Source organism: Ictidomys tridecemlineatus, chromosome 6 (genome assembly GCF_052094955.1).
Source record: "Ictidomys tridecemlineatus isolate mIctTri1 chromosome 6, mIctTri1.hap1, whole genome shotgun sequence".
Taxonomy (NCBI): Eukaryota; Metazoa; Chordata; class Mammalia; order Rodentia; family Sciuridae; genus Ictidomys; species Ictidomys tridecemlineatus.
In genome coordinates this window covers 102,188,972-102,208,967 of record NC_135482.1, presented here as the reverse complement: position 1 = coordinate 102,208,967, position 19,996 = coordinate 102,188,972, and the positions used below count along the sequence as shown (strand labels likewise).

At 36.5% G+C, this 19,996-nt stretch overlaps 1 pseudogene; it reads right to left on the bottom strand.

Moving 5' to 3' along the window:
• Positions 1-18,241: 18,241 nt before the first annotated feature.
• LOC144365082 (protein tyrosine phosphatase domain-containing protein 1 pseudogene) lies at positions 18,242-19,556 on the bottom strand (annotated as a pseudogene).
• Between the last annotated feature and the right edge of the window lie 440 nt (positions 19,557-19,996).

The window sequence follows — 19,996 nt, the reverse complement described above, 5'->3', positions numbered from 1 at the left end:
TTTACTCTTCTATTTATTTAATCAGTAAATATTTGTCAAGCCACTGTTCAAAACTTTCATAGGAAGTTACCCATGTATACTTCTAATGAAGGCATTCAACATGCCAGGCATTGTTCTATTAGTGGGAACAGAGGGAATGAGGCAAGGTCCCCTTTTTAGTGGAGTTTTATTTCTGGGTTATGTGTGTCTTTGTGTGTTTGAGTGTACACACATGAACATGTGCATGATCATGTTTGTATTTTTTACATAGTAGGCATAGTAAAAACAGGGAAATAGATGAAAATAATTTCAGCTGCTGATACAGATATGTTCCAGGGAATGTCTCAGTAACCCAGCCTGACAGACTACTTATGAAGCACCTTATCACCACCTGTTGCCTGAACTGAGCCTAGGAATTTAGAGAACCTTATCTTGGGACAGGATCTCCCAGCTGTCATTTACCAGTGCTTCCCCTCTGTTTGCTCCTTTAGGACACAGACCTAAGAGCTGTCCAGCCACTGCACCCTTCACAGGTACCTCATCCCCTCCCACCTTCCCCATGGCTTCCAGGGGCTCCTTTTCTCTCATCAGAGCAGTAAGAGGAGGTGCGGCTGCCTTTTTAGACAAAGAGAAGCTCCGACTCAGGGGAGGAGACAGTGAGTGCTCAGGGCGAATGGAGGTTTGGCATGAAGGCACCTGGGGCACTGTGTGTGATGACTCCTGGAGCCTGGCAGAGGCTGAGGTGGTGTGTCAGCAGCTGGGCTGTGGCTCTGCCCTGGATGCACCAGGGAAGGCTGCATTTGGCCCTGGAAATGGAAGCATCTGGCTGGGTGAGGTGCAGTGCAGGGGCAGGGAGCCCTCCCTGTGGGCCTGTGCTGCAGCACCCTGGGGACAGAGTGACTACAAGCATGAGGAGGACACTGGTGTGAGGTGCTCTGTTGAGTAGCAGGACCGGGGGGGGGGACAGGGTTGAAGTGTGTTTGCATCCAAAGGGCTTCCCAGGCTGCCCTGCTGCCCTGAGCCCTGGCTCTGGAAGGCTGTGCCCAATCTCCTGGCATCTGAGAGACAACCATGTCAGTGGTGGTGGTTGGGATTGAACAACATTCCCAGACCCACACAGTACAATAATTCCATTTTCTTTCTCTTCTCCCCAGGTGAAAGGACAACAACTCGCCCCACCTGGAGAAGTAAGTGGTTCTTTTGCTATGACCCAGGTAATGGAAGAGATAGACATATTTTCAGTGTTCTATGCCAGGGTAGAAGGAGTGTGTTTGCAACCAAAAGGATTCCCTCTGGCTCTGGAAGCCTGTGCCCAATCTCCTGGCATCTTGGACAGAAGTATGTGCCAGTGATGGTGGGTGGGACCCAGTGATATTCCCAGACCAACACATTGCAGTGATTCCATTTTCTTCCTCTTCTCCCCAGGTGAAAGGACAACAACTCTCACCACCCAAAAAAGTGATTGTTTTGCTCTGAACCAGGTAATAGAGGAGATAGGCATATTTTCAGTGTTCTTCACTATGAAATCTACACAATTCTGATCATATTACGGTAGGCCTGATGATCAGGTGTTAGAAGAAGCCATATCTTGTATTAAGTTTTAGAGTCAGAGAGCTCCAAAGCCGCACCCACATTCACTTTATAAAAATCCCTTACAACCAGGCTCAGAAGATAGTTGACATAGCCCAGAGCAGGATCCAGGGTGGTAAAATCTTGGGATTAAGGCATATCTATAATTACTGAGCTAGGAATTCATGGTCCTGAGGACTCAAGTGATGATCAGGATAACTGGGTTCTCCTGAGCTTATGATCCTCTCTAAAGACTCATGACTCTTTTTCTTCTTCAGGTACCAGTTCAGCCTCAGCCCCTGTCCCTGGAATCTTCTCCTTACCTTGGATCCTCTGCATGATGCTGGGATTCCTTCTCTTTTTTGTCTTTATCATCCTGGGAACTCAACTTATAAGATGGAGAGCAAAACACCAAGGTAGGGCTTGGGAATATGGTGACCTGAAAGTATGCACAGATAATATTGGGCCAATTGTATATGCGATGATTTCCCATGTGGACAGTGCTAGTGGAGACTGGGTCTAAGATCCAGGTGAGAAGAAATCTAGCTCTATCCAAATGGATCACAAAGCTAAAGAAATGGACCTTGGGAACCCAGAGAAGTGTCTTGTAGAGTGTACATCAAAGAAGATTTTGTCTGTTGGTAAGGGCAAGATTTCCGGGAGCAATGTCTGAACTCATTCTGCTTTCCATAGTCTTATCCACTTTTGAAGATGCTGTTGATGAGGTCCTGTACCAGGGGATAGATTACACCATGAATCCAGAGAAGGAGAGCCTGCTGAACAGCCCAGGTGTGTTCCATAGCTTCCTTTGTTTGCATGAGTTTGCTATCAGTGTGGGAATCTTTAATAAGCAAAGATCATGACTAACCCAACCTCATATGGCATATCTGGTAGCTTTCTATTACTGAAATAAAATGCCTGAGATAATAAAATTATAGAGAAGAAAGTTTGATTTGGCTTCCATTTTCAGATGCTTTACTGCTGTTGGCCTGTGAAAGGCAGCCTATCATGCTGGGAGCATGTGGTGGAGCAAAGATGCTCACCTCACAGTGACCAGGAAGTTAAGAGAAAGAAGAAGGGATAAACATCTTACAATCCTTTTCAAGAGGATGCACCCAACAACTTCATTCCTCCCACTAGTTCTCACACCTTAAAGGTTTCAAATACCACCAACCTGAGGACCAACCATTTAGAACAAGATCTTTTAGGAATATTCCTAGACTACTATAACAATTATCAGCATTCTTCTAAGACAGGAGCTCTAAGCCCTGTCTCTGCAAGTATAAAGCTTCAAAATTTTTTTCTGAACCATGACATTGGACCTCCTACTGTGTTTGTCTATGATGTTTTCTCCCTACTAGGAACCATATCTTATGATGGCTCAGCAACTAAGCTATCCTATTACACAGGGGACAATGAGGAGAATGGAGACCCTGAACCTTCCCCAGGTAGTAGAGACAAGTCTTCCCCTGGATGGTGGGAGTGAGCAGGAGGTTATAATCTGATAAGAAATTTCTATGATTAGGATGGGAAGGGTCTCTTCCTTCAGGGTCACAACTACTTTTTCTCTCCACCCACTCTGTCATACAGAAAAGGAAAGATGAGATTCTAGTCTTTTGGTTCCCATAGATACTTCCATATGGTCATAGACACACCTCAAATATCCATCATTATAAAATCCAAGGACATAACTTTAAAAAAGAACATTTGAACTCCATCATCTCACAAATTCTATGGTGAAAGAGGACATATAGATTTGACCTGAAATACAGGGATGTATGGACTATTTTGTGGTTTATGGAATACAAAGACAAAAAACGACCTTCATAATCACTGGAACACAAGGAGTGTGTGTGACGCCTATACTTATCAATCATTGGAGGATATTCTCTAAAAATGACCTAAGAAAGGAGGACATCATGGACCTTCCCCAAGTGGTAAAAATGGAGAGTTCCTAGGATGAGGCATAACCAGGAGTGCTCTTTAAAATTAAATCTTAAGGTCAGCAAAGCACTAGAGGAGGTTGAAAACCTTGCCTACTGGGATTCAAATTGGTAGAATAGCCTTTGTGGGAGGGAGAAAGCCAGGATTCTCTTCTGTGTCTCCATTGCCTCATAGGCCATATGAACAGCCTGGGTTATCTGTACTCCTGATAAAATCACCCTCAATCTCTTACATGTACATATTTTCCAACCCTTAATCATAGGCCTGAAAAGAGTGCATCAGACTTACAGCATAAGTTTTATTGATGTTTTCGGCATGACATGTTAGTAAAATATTATTGAATTTCACACATTAAAATATTTAGATGATTTACATGATCTAAGAATATGGACATCAAATGTAACCCTTTGGGTCAGCCTTGGAATATGTTACCTATATTTCTCAGCTATGAGAATCTCATAGAATCTCTTTATTAGAACAGATTGAAGACATCACCAGCACTAACAAATATCTTGCTCTTTCTCCTTATTACCTGTTTTCAGAACCTGGAGGACAACATGCAGTTGCCACAAACAGTGGTTATGATGATGTTGAAGAGTTACCTGTTCCTGAAATTCCTTCTTCCTTTGGGATGAAAGAGAATATTTTTTCCCAGAAGAGGGAGGTGGTGCCAGGTGTTCTCAGACAGGTAAGTGGATAACTATCTCTCCAGTGGTCTTGCATTATTATCATGGTAAAGAAGGATTTGGACATACCAATGATCAGTTTTCCTTTACTACAAGATTCTAAGTAGCCTTGTAAACCAAGATGATGCATTCTCTTCCCTTTTTATGTTTATTGAAACTCTTTTATTTCTTCTGAAAGGATGTAAATATTGTGTCCTCTGTCTGCACATACTGCCCTTTGGATCCAGACATATCTGTATGAGCTCCAGAGACTTTGTGGCTTTGTTCCAATTTTTACACAGCAAACCAAGACCTCTGTTTGAACATCAAGTATGGTTGTCTTTAAATATGTGAGAAGTAATTTGGAGAGCATTTTAGTGTTTTTCTTAGTGCATTATAATTATTTATAATAGTGGCATTATTTTTTACATATTCATAAATACATATAGCATAATTTGCTCCATTTAAATATCCAGTACTTCCCCTTTCCCTCCTCCTTCCACCTGATTACCTTCTCTTTATCAACAGGTCTTCCTTCTATGTATTTATTGTTCTTGTAGTGAGAACATTACATTCATACATTGATGAAGGTGATCCACCACTCACTGTCTTGACAGAGTCACAGTAAGAATAATTGCTGGCAAAGCTGCTCTCCCACTGTCTTGACAGGGTCACAGTGAAGATGAATTCTGGCAAAGCCGTGCTGGTTGGTGAAAAACTGAAACCATGAGACCCTTTTTATGTAATTGGGACTTTTCATTTTCATTCTTATGTTTCTTACAGGAGGCATGAGTATATTAAATGCCAAACAAATTAACTTCAGATGGCTAGAACATAATAGGTAGTTCATGCCTTGAAGGCTGTTCTTCTACCCCTCAGCATATCAAGGACAAAGTAGAAGGCTGTTCTTCTATCTCAGTACATTGAGGACAAATCTGATAATGGACAACAATCATCCTCTGAAAGGTCACGAGAATTTTAGGCACCACATTGAATATATCAACTAGAACCCAAGCTCATATTTCCGACCTCTTAGAAAACCTAATTATTATGCTCATTTTACAAAACCCGCCATATGTAGTCTCATTCTTGATTGAGGAAAGTTATATTATACACTTAGGAAAGTTAAAACATATAAAGATTATTCTTCTCTTTTTATAAACCCTTATTTACTTTACATAGGAATTTAAGATGAGCATAGTTAATATTGGTGGAAAATGGACTGATGTTTAGAACTTGCATTCTATTAAGAAATATTATAAAGATATAAGAACTAGTGCATCTTGACTGAGAAACAAAGAAACTCTTTGAGAAAGCAGCTCAACCAGTTTTATGAGAATAAATTTAGGAATTAATTAAAGTATCTTTATAAGATATATTTTTAGAATAATGTTAGAAATATTATCCTATTTAGATTTTGGGGTTTAGAAATTCTTAAGTTCTTAGATGTATGGGTTTCTGATATGTCTTAAGAAGGATTTATAAATTTTAGTATATTTTAACTATAAGATTTAAGGGGACATCTTTAGATAGGAATTTTAGATTAGAAATAAAGTAAAGGTGTACTTTAAACTTAAAGGTTAATATAGGTTAGAAGACTTAGAGTCTGGTTATGTAGTTTGGCATTAGTTAATAAGAAAATAGCATATTTTGGGGAAAATAGTAAATCTTGGGAAAACCTGAAAAATGTAAATTAATGACGTATTTTATTAATGATTCTGTACTTTCAATAATTAAATAACTAAAGATCATATCCTGGAAAAATGTAAATTAATGTTACATTTTTTGTACCCCTAATATGGTTAAGGAAATGTCATATCTTGGCAAGAGTTTTAAATTGTATAATCAATGACGTATTCTGTATTTCTAATGATGAGAAAAATTGTAATAAAAGATGATTCAGAGAAAGCTGCATTAGAGCTCTCTCTCTCTCTGGAGATTGCTCTAACAGACCGACTCCTATTTCATCTTTTCGCCTATGCCACTCATCCTTCAGGACTCCCTGGACCCCACTAGGGCAGGACCCTGGCAATACATAAAAGTAGAATTCATTGTGATATATTCAAGCACACAGAGAGCATAATATGGAGAATTTCATTTCAGAGATCCTATCCATTTCTCCCCATTATGCCTCCCTTCAACCCCTTTCTAATCCACTGTTATTGCTTCTATTTTCATAATATCATCTCTTTTTATTTCTTACTTCTATGTAGATTCTGATTGAGAGTAAAGGTGAAAGTCTTATCATCCTGAGCTTATTTCATTTAGCATGATTTTCTCCCGTTCCACCCATTTACCAACAAATGATATAATTTAATTTTTCTTTATGACTGAATAGAACTCTATTATGTGTGTTTGTGGGTATTGTGTGTGTGTGTGTGTGTGATTATTTATTCATTCATTCATCAAGAGACACCTAGGCTGGTTCCATAATTAGGTCACTAGAAAGTCAGCTATTATAAATACTGATATACCTGTATCACGGTTTTATGCTGATTTCAGCTCTTTGATACATATCAACAAGTGGAATAGCAGGGTCATATGGTAGCTGCATTCCTGTTATTTTAAAGAATCTTCATACTGCTTTACAAGTCACACTAATTTGCCTTCTCACCCTCAATTCTTTATCCCCACATCCTCACCAACATTTATATATTGAATTTTTATTTTTTTTATCAGTGCATTATATTTATCTATAATAGTAGTGTTCATTTTGAACTATTTACATACCCACAAAATAAATTTTTCTCCATTTTAATTCCCCATATTTCACTTTATTCCTCTCCCTTCTTCTGCTCTCCTTCCTCTATTTATCTTCTTTCTGTTAATTTGTAGTTTTTAAATAAATTAGTGATATATATATATATATATATATATATATATATATATATATATATATATACACACAATTATACATACATACACACATATACTTTAACATGGTATACTTATGTTTAACGTAATTTGGTCAATTTCATTCCACAGTTCCTCTTTTCCTCTTTTTCTCATCTTTTCTCCCTTTTCATTAGCCCCCTTACTCTCTTCCACTGATCTCTTTTTTTCTTTCATGAGTCATTTTTAATCCAGAATTCTATCCCTTTTTTTCTCCTTCATGCCTTATTTTGCTCCAACTTCTGCATATAAGAGAGGAAATTCAATTTTTGACTTTCTGAGTTTGGTATATTTTTTTTGTATGATGTTCTCCAGTTCTGGCCATTTATATGCAAATGCCATAATTTAATTCTCCTTTATGGCTGATTAAAATTTTGCCACATTCTCTATAAGCATTCATAAGCTGACAGGCCCTCAGCTGTTTCCATAACTTGGCTAATGTAAATTGTGCTTTCATCAACACTGATATACCAATATCATGCCAGTATGCCTAGTTTAGTTCTTTGGATAGAACCAAGGAGGGACATAATCATGAAGTTGTTCTACTCTTGGTATTTTAAAAAACCTTTAATACTGTTTTCCAAAGTGGCTGTACTAGTTTGCAGTGCCACCAAAAATGAATGAGTACTTTTCCCCACATCCATTCTAGCATTTACTATTATATATATTCTTGATGATTCCCATTCTAACAGGGGCCAGATGATATAAAAATTTAGTTTTGATCTTCATTCCCTTGATTGGTATAGATGTTAAGCAGCTTTTCATATATTTCTTTGTCATTTGTATTACTTCTTTTGAAAAATACCTATTTTTTATTGTTGGTTGTTCAAAGCATTACATAGTTCTTGATATATCATATTTCACATTTTGATTCAAGTGGGTTATGAACTCCCATTTTACCCTGTATACAGCTTGCAGAATCACATCAGTTACACTTCCATTGATTTACATATTGATATACTCATGTCTGTTATATTCTGCTGCCTTTCCTATCCTCTACTATCCCCCCTCCCCTCCTCTCCCCACCCCTCCCCTCTTCTCTCTCTACCCCCATTTGTTCCTCCCCCTTGTATTATTTTTCCCTTTCCCCTCACTTCCTCTTGTATGTAATTTTGTATAACCCTGAGGGTCTCCTTCCATTTCCATGCAATTTCCCTTCCCTCTCCCTTTCCCTCCCACCTCTCCTCCTTGTTTATTGTTGGTCTTCTTCTCGTGCTCTTCTTCCCTAGTCTGTTCTTAGTTACTCTCCTTATATCAAAGAAGACATTTGGCATTTGTTTTTTAGGGCTTGGCTAGCTTCGCTTAGCATAATCTGCTCTATTGCCATCCATTTCCCACCAAATTCTATGATTTTGTCATTTTTTAATGCAGAGTAATACTTCATTGTGTATAAATGCAACATTTTTTTTTATCCATTCGTCTATTGAAGGGCATCTAGGTTGGTTCCACAGTCTTGCTATTGTGAATTGTGCTGCTATGAACATCGATGTAGCAGTGTACCTGTAGCATGCTCTTTTTAGGTCTTTAGGGAATAGACTTAGAAGGGGAATAGCTGGGTCAAATGGTGGTTCCATTCCCAGCTTTTCAAGATATCTCCATACTGCTTTCCAAATTGGCCGCACCAATTTGCAGTCCCACCAACAATGTACAAGTGTACCCTTTTCCCCAAATTCTCACCAGCACTTATTGTTGTTTGACTTCATAATGGCTGCCAATCTTACTGGAGTGAGATGGTATCTTAGGGTGGTTTTGATTTGCATTTCTCTGACTGCTAGAGATGGTGAGCATTTTTTCATGTACTTGTTGATTGATTGTATGTCCTCCTCTGAGAAGTGTCTGTTCAAGTCCTTGGCCCATTTGTTGATTGGGTTATTTGTTATCTTATTGTGTAATTCTCTGAGTTCTTTATATACTCTGGATATTAGAGCTCTATCTGAAGTGTGAGGAGTAAAGATTTGTTCCCATGATGTAGGCTCCCTATTTACCTCTCTTATTGTTTCTTTTGCTGAGAAAAAACTTTTTAGTTTGAGTAAGTCCCATTTGTTGATTCTAGATGTTAACTCTTGGGCTATGGGTGTCCTATTGAGGAATTTGGAGCCCAACCCCACAGCATGTAGGTCGTAGCCAACTTTCTCTTCTATCAGATGCCGTGTCTCTGATTTGATATCAAGCTCCTTGATCCATTTTGAGTTAACTTTTGTGCATGGCGAGAGAAAGGGATTCAGTTTCATTTTGTTGCATATGGATTTCCAGTTTTCCCAGCACCATTTGTTGAAGATGCTATCCTTCCTCCATTGCATGCTTTTAGCCCCTTTATCAAATATAAGAAAGTTGTAGTTTTGTGGGTTGGTTTCTGTGTCCTCTATTCTGTACCATTGGTCCACCCGCCTGTTTTGGTACCAGTACCATGCTGTTTTTGTTACTACTGCTCTGTAGTATAGTTTGAAATCTGGAATCGCTATACCACCTGATTCACACTTCCTGCTTAGTATTGTTTTTGCTATTCTGGGTCTTTTATTCTTTCATATGAATTTCATGATTGCTTTCTCTATTTCTACAAGAAATTCCATTGGGATTTTGATTGGCATTGCATTAAACCTATAGAGAACTTTTGGTAATATCGCCATTTTGATGATGTTAGTTCTGCCTATCCATGAACAGGATATATTTTTCCATCTTCTAAGGTCTTCTTCAATATCTCTCTTTAGGGTTCTGTAGTTTTCATTGTATAAGTCTTTCACCTCTTTTGTTAGGTTGATTCCAAAGTATTTTATTCTTTTTGAGGATATTGTGAATGGAGTGGTTGTCCTCATTTCCATTTCAGAGGATTTGTCGCTGATATACAGGAATGCCTTTGATTTATGCGTGTTGATTTTATAACCTGCCACTTTGCTGAATTCATTTATTAGCTCTAATAGTTTCTTTGTAGACCCTTTTGGGTCTGCTAAGTATAGAATCATGTCATCTGCAAATAGTGATAATTTAAGTTCTTCTTTTCCTATTTTTATGCCTTTAATTTCTTTCATCTGTCTAATTGCTCTGGCCAGTGTTTTGAGAACTATGTTGAAAAGAAGTGGTGAGAGAGGGCATCCCTGTCTTGTTCCAGATTTTAGAGGGAATGCCTTCAATTTTTCTCCATTCAGAATGATGCTAGCCTGAGGCTTAGCATAAATTGTTTTTACAATGTTGAGGTATGTTTCTGTTATCCCTAGTTTTTCGAGAGTTTTGAACATAAAGAAATGCTGTACTTTGTCGAATGCTTTTTCCGCATCTATCGAGATGATCATATGGTTCTTATTTTTAAGTCTATTGATGTGGTGAATAACATTTATTGATTTCCGTATATTGAACCAGCCTTGCATACCAGGGATGAATCCTACTTGATCATGGTGCACAATTTTTTTGATATGTTTTTGTATCCGATTCACTAGAATTTTATTGAGGATTTTTGCCTCTAGGTTCATTAGAGATATTGGTCTGTAGTTTTCTTTCTTTGAAGTGTCTTTTTCTGAATAGAAGGAAAATAGAAGAAATCATCAAAAGATTACCATCTAAGAAAAGCCCAGGACCGGATGGGTATACAGCAGAGTTTTACAAAACCTTTAAAGAGGAACTAATACCAATACTTTTAAAGCTATTTCAGGAAATAGAAAAAGAGGGAGAACATCCAAATTCATTCTACGAGGCCAACATCACCCTGATTCTGAAAAATATCTATTTAGCTTTACTGTCCATTTATTAATAGGATTAAGTGCTTCTTAGGTGTTAACTTTTTGAGATGTTTATATATTCTAGATATTAATCCTCTTTCAAAAGAATAGTTGGCAAAAATTTTCTTCCATTTTATAGGCTCTCTATTCTTTCTCTTATTTCCTTTGCTGTGCAGAAATATTTTAAGTGATACCATTCCACTTGTTGATTATTAGTTTTATTTTGTGAGCTTTCAGGGTTAGGTGCCTGTGCCAATATGTTGGAATAGTAAGCCTATATTCTTCTGTCAGTCACAAAGTTTCTGGACTAATTCCTAGGTCTTTGATTCATTTTATTTAACCTTTGTTCAGCTTGAGAGATAGGGAACTAGTTTTCCAAGCAACATTTTTTAAAAAAGACTCTTTTCTCCAATGTAAGTTTTTTGTTCCTTTGTCAAGTATCAGATGAAAATATCTATTTGAGTTTATTCTGTGTTTTTTATTCCATTGCATTATTTATTCCATTGCATTCGTCTTCATGTCTGTTTTGATGCCAGTATCATGCTGTTTTTGTTAGTACAGATCTCTCCTTAGCTAAAATAACCAAAAGAGAGAGCAGACCCAAATCAACAAAATTAGAGATGAAAAAATGAATATCATCACAAACATTTCAGAAGTCTAGAGGCTCATTAGGAACTATTTTGAAAATTTATACTAAAACTATAAAATCTAAAAGATATTAGCCAATTTCTAGGTAGAAATCAAACCAGCAAAATATAGAAAACCTAAACAGACCAATATCAAGCAATGATACTGAAGCAGCAATTAGAAGTCCTCCAACAAAAAAAGTCCTACCAAATTATTAAAAGAGAAATTTTACCCATCTTCCTCAAATTATTCCATGAAATAGAAAAGTAGGAAACACTTCCAAATTTATTCTATAAAGCCAGTATTACTCTTCTACCGAAACAAGACAAAGACACATCAAGGAAGGAAAACTACAGAACAATGTGCCTGAATTAAGCAGACACAAAAATTTTCAATAAAATATTAATAAGCACATTCAATGACACTTTAACAAGATAGTATGGAATGAAAAAGTGGATTTCATGTGAGTGGGATGCAAGTATAGTTCAACATATGCAAATCAATAAGTTTAATTCACGAAAAAATACATCTAGGGATAAGAATTACATGATCAGTTCAATAGATAAAGAAAAAGAAACATTTGATAAATTTTAGCTCCCATTCATGTTAAAACTTCTGAAGAAATTAGGGATAGAAGGAACTTACCTCAATATTTAAAGGCTATGTATAACAAATGCAAAGCCAACTTCCTATTGAATGAAGAAAAACTTGTTCCTCTGAAATCAGGAACAAGAAAAGGATGTTCACTCTCACGACTCCTAGTCAATATAGTTATTGAAACTAAAGTCAGAGCAATCAGACAAGAGAAGAAATTAAAGAGATACAAATATGAAAAGAGGCCAAATTATCTGTTTCCTGTAGAAAGGATCCTGTATGTAGTATACTCAAACATCTCCATCAGAAGAATTCTAAAACTTATGTACAAATTCAGGAAAGTAGAATACAAAATCAGCATTCAAAAATCAATACCTTTTCAGGCTGGGGTTGTGCCTCAGCAGTAGAGCACTCACGTAGCCCATTCAAGGCCCAGGGTTCAATCTCAGCATCACATAAAAATAAACAAATACTATAAAGATATTGTGCCCAACTAAAACTTAAAAAAGTAAATATTTTTAAAAAAATCAATACCTTTTCAATATTCCAATAATGAATCTGCTGAGACTAAAATCAGGAAAACTATTCAATTCACAATAACCTAAAACAAGGCAATGATTATTATTTATCTTGGATCTTGTCTTTCTAACTGGGGTGAGATAAAACCTTGGTGTACTTTTTATTTCATTTTCTTTATTGTTAAGAATTTTGAATAGTTTTTTCATATATTTGTTGGCCATTTTCATGTCATCTTCTGAGAAATAAATATCTGTTTAGATCAGTTGCCCTTTGACTGACTGGGTTATTTGAGTTATTTTGATGTTTACATATTATGGATATGAATCCTCTGTCAGAAGAATAACTGACAAGAGTTTCTCCCATTCTTCAGGCTCTCTTTTCAACATCTTGTTTCCTTTGCTGTTTGAAGTTTTTAAAATTGAAGCTGCCCCAATTGAGTCTTGGTTTCATTTCTTGAGCTTTGGAAGTTTTATTAAGGTAGTCACTGTTTGTGCCTTTGTATTGGAGAGTTGGCCCTATGCTTTTTTCTAGCAATTGTAAAGATTCTTGTTTAATTACTAGGCCTCTGATCAATTTTGGTTGATGTTTATGCAGGGTGAGACAGAAGGAGCTCATTTCATTCTTCTACATATGGATATTTGTTTTCCCTGTGTTTCCTCATTTATTAAAAAGTAAATTTAGTCAGCTTTTTCACTTCTTTGACTTAAATACCCAACTAAAACAATTGTAGAGGAGAAAAGATTTATGCAGGGGCTCAAGTTCTCAAAGGTATCTATTTATAAATAGATTCATTGAAGCTCAAGGTGTGGCTGAAAGTCATGTTGGAAGAGTGTGACAGAAGGAAGCAGCCTGCATGGTGATCAGGAAGAAGAGACAGACTCCACTCTCCAGAACACAATATATACCCCAAGGCCATGCCTTCATGAACCCAACCCCTCAACCCACAACCCACCAGCCTTCAGTTACCAGGAAGTTAATTCTCACCAGGTGAATAATGCAATGACTGCATCAAAGCTCTTACAATCCAATTGTTTCTCCTCTTACATATTCTCACAATGAGCTTTTGGAAGACACATCACATCCAAACCATAACATCCATTTTTTTCTCCAATGTTTGTTTTTACTGATTTTGTCAAATATCAAATGACTATATCTGTGTGCATTTATCTCTGTGACTTTTAGTCCATTGAATTTCATGTTGGTTTTTATAAAAATGCCATTTTATCTTTGTTAGTAGAGCTCTGCAGCATGAAAATTGTGATGTCTCAGCCTTGTTCTTCTTTCTCAGTGTTATTTTGGATACTCTAGATTTTTTTTTTCCATATGAATTTTAGGATGGATTTTTCCAGTTTTGTGAAGAAAGTCATTTATATTTTCATTGGGACTGATTGAAACTATAAATTGCTTTTGGTTATATAATCATTTTATCAATAATAAATCTGCTTATTGAAGAACAACAGATGCCTTTCCATCTTCTATAGTCTTCTTTAAATTCTTTCTTCAGTGTTCTATAGTTTTATTTTAGAGGTCTTTCAACTTCTTAGCTAGGTTTATTTTCATGTTTGTGTTTTGTTTCAGGTTAATTTCAGTGGAATACTTTTCTTCATTTTTTTGGTTGGTTTAACTATTGGCATATAGAAAAACTTTTAATTTTTGTATGTTTATCCTATATCCTGCTACTTTGCTGTATTTATTAATCAACTCAAAAACTCTTCTGAAAGAGATTCTATGTATATAATCATATCATCTGCAAAAATGAGATAATTTGAATTTTTTCTCTCATTGTATCTCTTCAATTTCCTCTTCTTGTCTAATTAATATAGCTATTATTACAACAGTTATATTCAATAGGAATGGTAATGGTATGAATCCTTATCCTACTCTAGATTTTAGAGGAAATGCTTTTATTTCTCACCATTCATTTTGATGTGATTTGGGGTTTGTCATGTATAGCTTTGATAAGACTGAGATCATTTTATTCTATCCCTAGTGTCTTCAGAGATTTTTAACATGAATGGATGCTAAATTTTGTTAATGAATTGTTTTCTTCATCTATTTAGTTGATTATATAACTTATATTCTGAATTATATTTATGTGATGGATTGCATTTATTGATTTGCATGTGCTGAACCAACCTTGCATTGCTAAAAATTTATTTTTAATGAAGCATGTAACCAATTACTTTCATTAACATTTCCCATTTTAATCCATAACATACATTAGCCTTAAATAGAGATATTGAAATTTCACATGCTAGAAGGAATAATTCTCTTATTGTTTGAAAAAACATATATTGTCATATTTTAGAAGTGGGATTTCTACTTGTGCATGGTCATGTGGTCAGTGGGAAAAGGACATTATTGAGTTTAGTTAAGCTGCCCTTCTTTCACATCTGAACCCAAGTTGTTGTCATGAATTCTGTGAAAGAAAGTGTGGTATGTTATTGAGGTATGGAGGAATTGAGAGAGGTCATCTTCTGCCTGGAGTGCTTAAGGAATCAGACCAGCCTGGTGTGCAAGAGAGCACATCTCGTTACCACTCCTCACTATTTTTAACTCATTCTCCTTCTCATTGTTCACATCAAGACATTTGCACAGGATATAGTCAATGTGATGTAGCTCTATTAACACTTCCACAAAAGTCCTAGTTCCCCATAGATATTTTCTAGCCACTCTACTAGTCTTTTTATTTTGTAAAAAGACTCAGAGTAGTTTTTAGTAGTTTTGTCACTACTAAAACCAGGATTATCTTACTGTTCCAGACATCTCTCTCCTCAGTCTCTCAAAGAAGCTGACAATTCTAACATGGAAGAGACAGCATCCTTATTCATCCTGAGGTAAGAAGACCCTGGATATAATGATGTTGAGCCTAACACCTTTTAGTGGTTTATTGTTTAATTTTGTATTTTGTGTAACCAAGTCTGCAGATAACTTCTTATGATATTGTTTGCTGATAAAAGAGAGCTCTGTCTTCTTCATTACTGGAAAGTTTCTACATGTTTCTCTTATTTACAATAAATACTCTGAGCCTCAAATACCAATTTCATTTTCTTAATTTGAATGCATTCACGGCCAGCAAGCTCTGAAAATTTAGTGTTCAAACTGAATGGATCCCACATAGGATCCCCCACCCTATACATTTAATCATTTAGATGAACAGAAGTTTATTCTTCTCTTGAACAGCATAAAAATGGAATGCAGTCCTGAACTAAGAATGCAGTCTTATGAAAATTAACTTAGAAATACCTATCTTAATATTCAAAAACATCCCATTCATGCTGACTAAAACCTACATTTAGTTATTGGGGAGTATCAGGTGGATGGGAAATGGCTGTTTCTTTTAATTCTTTATGATTTTTATAAAATATCAATAACTAGATTCTACTACTGCCTATTAGTCTTTTACTCCAATGTTTTCTTCTCCTTTCTTGTTATTTTACAACTCTCTAAATATCATGTTTCTCCATTAATTGCACTATTAATCATTAAATTCTATTGTTTTGTATTAGTTTTCCTTGCTGTCTTCTCTACTTCTTTCTCTGGTTTTCTTTGTTTAAACAGTCAATAATTCTAACCATTAGAATTGCAAAAGATTTCTAAGTGGCTGTATTTATGATGAATTATTCCCATCCCAGACCATCCTTACATATTTATTTGAGTTGGAAAGGACTGAATAAACTTCTCAGTGCTAGAGACTCATTATCATCTATATCAAATTTTCCAAAATTCGGTTATTTGCTTGCAAATAAATGAATTTTTCCACATCTCTATTCTAACTGAATAAGTTTAAACCAAGATTATATTTACTCTTTTTTTGTGATTCCTTTCTTTTCCTTAATGATTTTTTTGTTTTCATTTTTTTAAAATATTTTTGTAGTTTTAGATGGACAGCATTGCTTTATTTTATTTATTTATTTTTATGTGGTAATAAAAATCAAACCTAGTGCTCACACATGGTAGGCAAGTGCTCTGCCACTGAGCTACTGCCTGAGCCACTTCTGTTTTTTTAATGCATTATAGTTATACATAATACAGTGATTTATCTTGACATATTCACATTTGCACATAATATAGTTTGCTTCATTACCATCCACAGTAATTCCACTCTCCCTCCTCTCCTTTCTTCTCCTGCTCCCCTCCCCTGTCTCTTCTCTACTATTCTCCCTTATATTTTGTTTTTTCTTTCTTTCTTTCTTTCTTTCTTTCTTTCTTTCTTTCTTTGTATAAGATGAAATTCACTCTAGTATATTCATATATGTACTTAGCATAATTTGGTCAATTTCATCCTGCATTTCCTCACATTTCATGTGCCTCTAATGTTCCCCTCAATTCTCTTCCACTCCTCCACTGAACTCTCTTCTATTGTCATGGATCCTGCATTTTGAATTTTATTTCTCTCTAGCTTTATCATATGAGAGAAAGCATTTGACCTTTGACTACCTGAATCTCGTTTTCTTTACTTTTATAACTTGAATATTTTATTTAAAAATAAAATATATTTTCTTACCATAATATAAAATTATTTTAAAAATAGAATGTGATTATCATTATTATCCAAAGTACATTTATGAAGACATGAATTGATGTGCATATACTTTGTATACAGAGATATGAAAAATTGTGCTCTATATGTGTAATAAAAATTGTAATGCATTCTGCTATCATATATAAATAAAGAATAAAATAAAATAATTCTGAAATTTATGAACCATATGTACAGCTAGTTTTTTCAAAAACTTCTCATGAAATTCTGTAATTCAGAACTGGGAATCATTTAGCTATATTAGAAATTCAAAGGTCTTACTTTAGACTATGAAGTCTCCACATTTGGAGGGCTGCCTTCATTATTGGACCTCATTAGATATACACTTACAGTCATTCTAGGAAAGAGCAATAGCAACTGTCAGCAATAAAAACTATGTCTAAACACATCAGACTCTTTTATAAATCTGTGTTTTGTTTTATTTTGGGGTTGTTCTTTTCACTTTTATTCCAATAAACACAATACTTGTATATAGATTAATCATATCTCCTTTCAAGCTAATGTACCTGGATTTTCAGATGTGCAGTGCTGTGGTCAAATCACGACTATTCTATAGTTTGAAACAAGTATTTTGGACACAAAGCAAACAGCTGATTTGATTTTTGGTCAAAAAAAAAAGAAAAAGGAAAGAAAACGAGCTGATAAAAAGCTCTGTGATATCACTTGCGCACTTGAGGTTGATTGAGGCAAGGACAAGCATTTTTCTGTGGGGGGTGGGGGCAATAATCTAATGTATGTCTGGATAAAATGCAACTACTTCCTATCCTTCTTTACTAGGGTGGGTACTTGAAAAATGAGACAGTTCAGCGTGGTCTAGTGAGTTTGTTGATTGCCATTGGATATGATTTCCTAAGAAAATTTAAACAATATGGAACAACACTGAAGTTAGTATTTGCCATTAGAGTTAGTAAGATCCATAATTACTAAAGTATTTTCTGATGTTCTAGACCTATAATTCAGAAATGAAGGAGTTGGACAAATTTTATTCATTTTAAATTAGTCTTGCTTTCCCAGAAATTCAATCTTGAAAACTGAGTAATACCATTTTGAGTTTGAAATTGTCTGATTAATATCAATTTTACTGAAGAAGCTAGTGTCCTTTCTGTGGCTTGGATTTTGATACTCCCACATATTAAATTAATTTCAATAAAGTTATGGGTTCAAGGACTGGGTGATAGTTTGACTCTCAAGAAACAAGTTTAGGCAATCACATCACCCAGAACAGTGGTGCACGCTTGAAATTTGCAAAGTTTTTCTAACTGATTCCCAGGATTGGACGAATGTGAAATACCCACAGAGAAGGTAATATTTCATTGTACTTCCTTTGGAATATCTCTCTTACAAAAATGTGGTGATTCATCATCCTTGAGCCTTTTCAAACCTCCACACTTAGAGTGACTCCAGAAAGAAAATGTACTAACCAATGCCTCCTCTGGAACTCGAGTTCTGGAGATGTTGAGTCTCCACAATGTCTGATGGGCTTCTGCTGCTGGACGTTGTGGCCGAGCATGTCCTGGGCAGGAATGATGTCTCCTCTTGCTCCAGGAGAGTTTTGGTCCTCTTTAAATCTGAGTCACTTTAAAGCTGAATCACCTTTTCAGATGGGTTACTGGACATCCTGCCTCTTCCAAAGCGGGTCAAACTCTTGCTCATTGGAAAGAATCATCCCATTTCACAAACTCTGCCACCATTGCAGTAGGGTTAAATGGGTCTGATGCCTCACTCTTGTGCTTCATTAACTCTTCATCCAGCCACATTGTCATTATCTCAGATATGGTCTTTTTAATTTCAGCAGAGAGTTCAACATGACCTTTCAACATGAACTTCATCACCACTGGCCTGTTTTCAGACCAGTTGGACAATGTGGGGCTTGTGTTTCAGATGTCATGACTCATAACCATGAAGTGCATTATGCTGGAAAATTAGGTACTGAACTAACGTGACAGTATGTGCTTTGGGATCAAGAAAGAGAAAATAATGTGGAAAGGAATCAGAAAGTGAGTCATTTCCTGAATACACAGCAGTTGTCTTCTGGTTTGTTTGGAATTGGGTCACTTGGCCTGCAAAAATATGACTGCTTGGTCAGCAGTCATTTTGGTTGCAAAAACTAAATAACATGCTATTACAAGACCTGTATGACAGAGCCCTGGGTGACAATAAAGGGCTACTTTTCCTTCCTGTATTGTCAGTGATGCAGGATGAGGAAACACCCTTAATGTCTTGCTCCTGCTCACTCCAGCAGGCTGGGTTCTCACATTCGCATGCTGTACCACCACACACCATGGAACAAACCAGTGTCCAGGGAAGACATGTCCTAACTCCCCCTTCCACTTTTGTGTACTTCAGGGTTGGATATACTAGATTTCCTTTTACGTTTGCAGCAAACCCACTATTATTCACCAACATGGAATATGGTTGCTCATTTGGAGGCAAGACTCCTGCAGCCTTGGCAGTCTGTTTTGGAGCTTTGTTGTCACTGTCAGAATCTGAAGCCCTTTGAGCCAGTGGTCTCATTCGTCATCCAGGGCCCAGAGGCTCAGGCTGACAGGAAGGACCAGCTACCATGGAGATGCTACCCCAGAGGGTCTACAGGAGACCTCCCAGGACACTCCCTGCTGCTCAGAGTGGGAAGAGGAGTCCAACCCAATACATAGACAACGTCCTCCTCGGCAGGCCCCACACCTGCAAATCTGTGTTTATACATGTCTCTGGAATGGCCCTCTGTACTCTCCAGTCATTTTTTATCTGGTGTGTTTAGGTCAAATTTCTCAGAAGGTACAGTTAAGGGGCCTGTTGGTGTGCCATCATCTCAAGCTGCAGCTGTTGGGGAGGACCCACTATGAGCTCCTCACCTTGTTTTTGGTGGTATTCAGTTCCTCCCTTGTGGCCTCTCCATGAACTAACAGAAAAACTGGCCTCAGTTGTGGAAATTGGCTGGAAGTTTTGTGTTACCA